The sequence below is a fragment of the Diaphorina citri genome, unplaced genomic scaffold, assembly GCF_000475195.1.
Source record: "Diaphorina citri unplaced genomic scaffold, Diaci psyllid genome assembly version 1.1 scaffold4161, whole genome shotgun sequence".
In the NCBI taxonomy this organism is placed as follows: Eukaryota; Metazoa; Arthropoda; class Insecta; order Hemiptera; family Psyllidae; genus Diaphorina; species Diaphorina citri.
Window position 1 is genome coordinate 4404 of NW_007381560.1, and position 6017 is coordinate 10420.

A 6017-nucleotide genomic window follows, 5' to 3' on the forward strand; every position below is an offset into this window, starting at 1 on the left:
TATGGTCCCCTACAAGGCTTAAAACCTCCAGACTGGTTTGTCATAATATCGCTCAGTTTTTATATACATTTCTTGTATATCCCAGTCGGGAGATACGGTACTGGAGTTTTATATAATCATACAATGTATCATATATTTCGATATAAAGACCTTAAATCTTCACGTCTAACTGTTATAGTCAGAGAACTTATAATGCAAGGTAATGAAATTTTTCTATCGACTTTTACGACAATTATTATCTTATTAAAAAAAAAAACCCGCCAATAATGACAGGGGTCGAATCAAAATTACTATAAGTGTCTGTTAAATGGTTTTTTTACGACGTTTTAATCGTCACTAATTTACATAATGCAAACAATTTACTTGGGTTGAAGACGACGATATCGAATATATTAATCTATTTTTATAAAAACTTCCATAAAAACGACATATACTTAGAACCACCAGCCTGAAAACTTATAAAGTTAATGAATTTTAAATTCTTACCACATAAATTTCAAAATAGACAACCCCCACTAAGTTTAGAACCACTCTACAAAACTAATAACAAAACAAAGAACCTAACATTTTTTACGAAAGAATTTTTTTAATAGCATATTTCTAGACAACTTATTAGAATTACTAGGTTCAGAGCACTTTAATTTCTTAATAATAGTATAGTTGAGGGCACAATTTAATTTACAATTAATTCACTTATTTTTTATCAAATTATATTGATAAACATACTTTGTTAAGAGAATGCTTATTGTGTCGTAAACCAATTACCTCGAAAAATGAAAGATCGTTTCGTAATTTGACCTACGATTGAATTGGGTAATTTGCTATAATTATTACAATTATATTCAACCACCAAGATGAGCATACTTCGTATAAGTACTTCTCAATCATTAGAAAAAATTTTGATGTGAAATAATTGTCATAGTCTAGGTGATTCGACATTCATCAAACCACGTCGTTAAGTTCGATTAAAAAATCAGGCCTTTAGCTCCATAACTATATTAAAGGGAAAATACCTACATTAAGGGAAATAGAAATCCTGATTCATTGATCCAAATGGTCGCCGTTTATAGTGCAACTCAAGTGGATAGGGCCGAAGGGCAGGCTGGCTAGTGACTTCAATTCCCTCAACTCGCACCAACTATGGGTTACTGGCAGACCCTTTGTGCATGGATGACGTCCAATAAAAGTTAAATGGAAGAGGTATACACCACTCCAACACTACTTGTGCATGTTATAACTTACGAGATAGGTGTCAGCAAAGTTTTCTACTCTACGTTAAAGACCTGTTGGGACCCGTCTTGCTTTATCATTATCCACGACATTTAAGGTGGTATCACAGTTTGCACTCTTGCCCCCCCCCCCTCCCTTAATAATCCTGGATATGGCCTTGATACTAGGTCATATTTTCCTTGTGAAAGTTGAGTTGAGTTATCTGATATGGATATTGTCAGTTTCACATTCCCAACCCTAGAATTTTTTCTTTAAAAGAGGGGAAAAGGTCTTCAGAAGAAGGGAAATTGTGTTTAACCCACAAAAAAATATTTACAAACTTCCACAAGGAAAATATGGCCCTTATATTTAGGTGTGCTCACCTATTATATTATTTTGTGGACCAACTTTTGACCTGTATATTTTCTATGTATAGCAAATTCCCCATCTCCTGCTTTCAACAAAACGAGGTAATTTGCACCACTAGTAATTTAGAATTTTTCCCCCCGTTGCACACTGAGCAATTGGATGCTGCTGGATTTTCTTTAATTTGATTAGCCGTGTCTCTAAAGACTATGCAAGTATACAGTGATGCTAAAACTCTAAAAGAGTCTTTTTCCTCGTTCAAGCAATATAAGAAAGCATAGTAAAATTATTAATCTGTATAGGTAATTATTAATTAATTAGGTACATATTACATCTAATTTGTATACAGTGTTCAATGATTTGTGTACCCACTGCCTTGTGAATTATTTTAAAATTAGGTAATTTTATTGTAATATCATGGATTTTTGAAATGGGTTCATTCAAGAAAGGCCAAAGGACGAGAAATGGAGTTTTGATAAACAGCTTTCAAGTTTTATTGATTTAGAATGAAAAGTGTTAGGATTGTACAGAAAATCATGTATCTTTGTGAAAAATGGAGATATCAACATGATTCTTTTTGGGACTGATTTTCAACAATATACTGCTTTAGAAAGGCTGTTTTACCCAAAAAGGTTAGGCCCATTCTTGGATAAAACCCTTTAATACAACATAAAATTCACTTGTACCTACTTTTTAAAATAGTTTCTGTGGTCGGAACCACATTCTGAAATTAAACTTGATTCACAATCTGATTGGTTGATTTTGAACTTCGAATTGCCAGCCCAGTGAGCTTAAAAGGTACCTTTGTAAGCACTAGGCCGCGGGTTTGATTCCCACCCGGGGTGAATTTTATCCTGAAGGGATAAGGTTCGTGATGCGATCTATCTACCTTGAGCCGTTGTCAGTGTTTTTTGGCGCACCCTGTAGACATGGACCATCCTGGCGGCCCTGGCCTAGACCCTCGACCTCCGCCGAGCCTATGGACCAGGCCAACGGAGCTTGGAACCTCCTCCTTATTTAGATTCGTACTAAAAGTTTTCAGTCAGAGGCGATAAAAAAATGGACCGATCACTGTACAAACATAATGGTAATGGAAAGTAAAAATTGAGCTTCACTTTTGTCAAAATTTCACATGTTCACCCTACTTTGACCTCCTTGGATAAGGTTCGTTCTCGAAACGGCTGGCTTTCTCCTGCCCTGTCTTCCTTCTCTCTTCGCTTTCGGGACGATAAGACCATAAAAAAAGTAAAAACTTTGAATTGATTTTTTTAACCAATCAGAAATTAGTTCAAGACTAAATTTGAACTCATGTGGTTCCGGCCATTAAATCTTTCACAATTATAATGAAGTAGGTAAATAAATCTTCCCTTTTTTTATTCTATTCTTTTGCCTGTTCTTCCTTTTTGTTACTCTCCTTAATCCTTATCCTAATATAATATCCCTTTTTTTCTTCACCCATCCCGAGCTCGAACCCGCGATATTCAGCTTGGTAGTCGACCACAACGAACCTTTCATTTCCCCCCTCGCGGACATTTGGGACCCATTATTTCAGTTTGTTTATTACATTTGTTTTGTCAACTGTCATTATTGATAGTTAAAGCTTGTTTTACTTTATTCGTTTATAAATTTGAATTATTGTTGTATGAAAGATGGTAAGGGGACAATGAAGTCCCAACAACCGATATGAGACTGAAAATAGAGTGGAGAAAAGAACTATAGAGCTTTTTGCTCTCGATTCGAATTTTCAAAGAAGTTTTTTTTTTTTATAAATCTGGATTCGATTAATTCTTTACAGTACTGCAAAAAAAAAAAAAAAAAAACCCTTTTTTTTTTTTTCGTTTAAAACCAAAAAAAAAAAAAAAAAAAATACCCTTTTTTCTTCTTTCGTTCGTTAACGCGTTTCAACTCTGGAATACGATCTTTCACGGCAAGCACCGTGAGTAATAATTGAGATTTTATTTCATCGTGAAAAGAAAAAAAAAAAGTGCATATTTTTGTGAATGCGTCCAATGCTCCAATGTCATTTCTTTCATACAACTCTAAAACTCCGGTGTTCCCTCGTGTCGCTTTATACAGGGTGACCGATAAATTTGTGGCCCACCAGCTGCCTCGGTGGTGTAGACGCTCGCCTGGTAATTAGGAGGGCGTGGGTTCAATCCCAGCCGAGGTAAGGAATTTTGTGGTGGCGTAAAAAAACCAGGTTCGGTCATCGTAAGTGGCACCTTTTGGTTAAAGTTCTCAAGAAATTAAATTGAGGACCCCAACTTTTTTTCTTTTCATTAGAGGTCTTCTGGGCCATCCTGTATAAAATACCACACAAGTTAGACGTTAGCAAGTGACGCGTTGAACACCCTGTAATATTTTGTAAATAGAGTATATTTTATATTGTTTGTATGTACATTAGAAATCTCTTCTCCTCCTCACTTTATATTTGCTCATTAAAAATCAGTAGGTATATTTTATATTATTTGTATGTACATTAGAAATCTCTTCTCCTCACTTTATATTTGCTCATTAAAAATCATTAAATACTTTTGAGTTATTTTATATTGTTTGTATGTACATTAGAAATCTCTTCTCCTCCTCACTTTATATTTGCTCATTAAAAATCATTAAATACTTTTGAGTGTATTTTGTTTTGCCCCATTTTAACCTTGGCTCAGTTATTTTCCTTTTTATGACATTTCTCTACCTCTTTTTATGAGGAGTTTTGGCACAGTTCCAACTTTCAACCAATCTTACAGGAAAAAATCGGAGAATACCGAGTCCAACTTAAGATTAAAACGGGCTAGGCCGCGGGTTCGATTCCCGCCCGGGGCGGATTTTATCCTGATGGGATACTGTTTGTTCTCGGAACGGCTGGCTTTCTCCTATCCTGTCTTCCTTTTGTCTTCGATTTTGGAACGAAAAGATCTTCACAGTTACAGTTCCCTCTGTCAAACCTTTAAAATAAGCTGCTGTTGAAGACCTGATGAGGACAATAAGAACAACCGTACATTTTTAGAAAATAAATAAAATCTTTAAATTTAGTAGATTCGTACATGACCTTAATTTATCGATACAAGTTAACAATAATAGGAGTAGAAAATGGTAAATCACAAGAAAATAGGTAGGTAGTAGAGAAAAAAACATCACAAAGTCCACTTAAATCCAATTTTATGGGAAGTATTATACCGTTCCTTCTAAAGTGGTCAGGCTTTTAACAAATAAACTAATATAATTCTTTGAAGTTCTGCAAAATATATCTGCCTTTTTGGTTCTCCTTATCAAGTTGACCCACAGAACTTATATATAATGACTGCTGAAACCCTCCAAGACTGGTCAGCTTCAACCAAAAATCTGGTGTGAACATCACACGACTTTCCTTATCCTATTGAATGATGCTTATTTGAGTGTTCTTTTACCCTAACTTTTACATTAAATACGGAAATTGGAATGATACCTATCGAGAGGGAGCAGAGCAGAAATACAAAGATCGAAATTGGTGGAGAGGCTTCGTATTGCCTTACAACATTATATATATATATAATTGTAAATCTGTCTAAAAGACAGGTATCAACCGAGTTTCCTCCACTTCTCACGGTCCTGCGCATCTTCTTTCGAGGTGGGCGTAGTGCTCAAAGTGGTAAACAGGAGGGCGTGGGTTCAATCCCAGCCAAAACATGGAATTTTATCTTTGTTTATTTTATAACTTGACCACATGAGCTTATGAGCACTACGGGGTAGCTGCGCTCCGCGCTAAACTTAGGTAGGAATGCGCTAACTTCATCTAGCGTCAGTCACACTATAAGCGCTCATTGGTATAATGATTATATTCAACTTGAGTACATTGGAATGCGCGCTACGTGGTAGTTGCGCTCCGTTCGCGCTAAACGGTAGGATTGCGCTAACTTCATCTAGCATCAGTCACACTATAAGCGCTCAATGGGATAATGATAATATTCAACTTGAGTACATTGGAACACAGATTTGCGCTAACTTCATCTAGCATCAGTCACACTATAAGCGCTCATTGGTATAATGATAATATTCAACTTGAGTAAATTGGAACACAGATGAGCGCTACGTGGTAGTTGCGCTCCGTTCTCGCTAAACGGTAAGATTGCGCTAACTTCATCTAGCATCAGTCACACTATAAGCGCTCAATGGTATAATGATAATATTCAACTTGAGTACATTGGAACACAGATGAGCGCTACGAGGTAGTTGCGCTCCGTTAGCGCTAGATTTGCGCACAGGGTTGAGTTCTTCGTAGTTGAGTAGGTCGTCAAAGTTGAACACGCGATCTTTATCATTAAACCGGAGTGTTTTGACCTGTAGAAAGGAAAGGACAAAAAAGAATTATAGAAAAGATAAGTAGGTAGGTATATGGTTCGATTTGTTTTTTTTTTTTTTTTTTTTTTTTTTTTTTCCAAATAAAAGGGGGGACCCTTTTACTTTCT

At 35.9% G+C, this 6017-nt stretch overlaps 1 long non-coding RNA gene across 1 annotated transcript; it reads left to right on the forward strand.

Annotated features, from left to right (window-relative positions):
• Positions 1–1360: 1360 nt before the first annotated feature.
• On the forward strand, positions 1361–3051 carry LOC113472174. Its single transcript, XR_003394602.1, has 2 exons — positions 1361–2442; positions 2740–3051. It is a non-coding gene; the product is annotated as an uncharacterized LOC113472174 (long non-coding RNA).
• The last annotated feature ends 2966 nt before the right edge of the window (positions 3052–6017 follow it).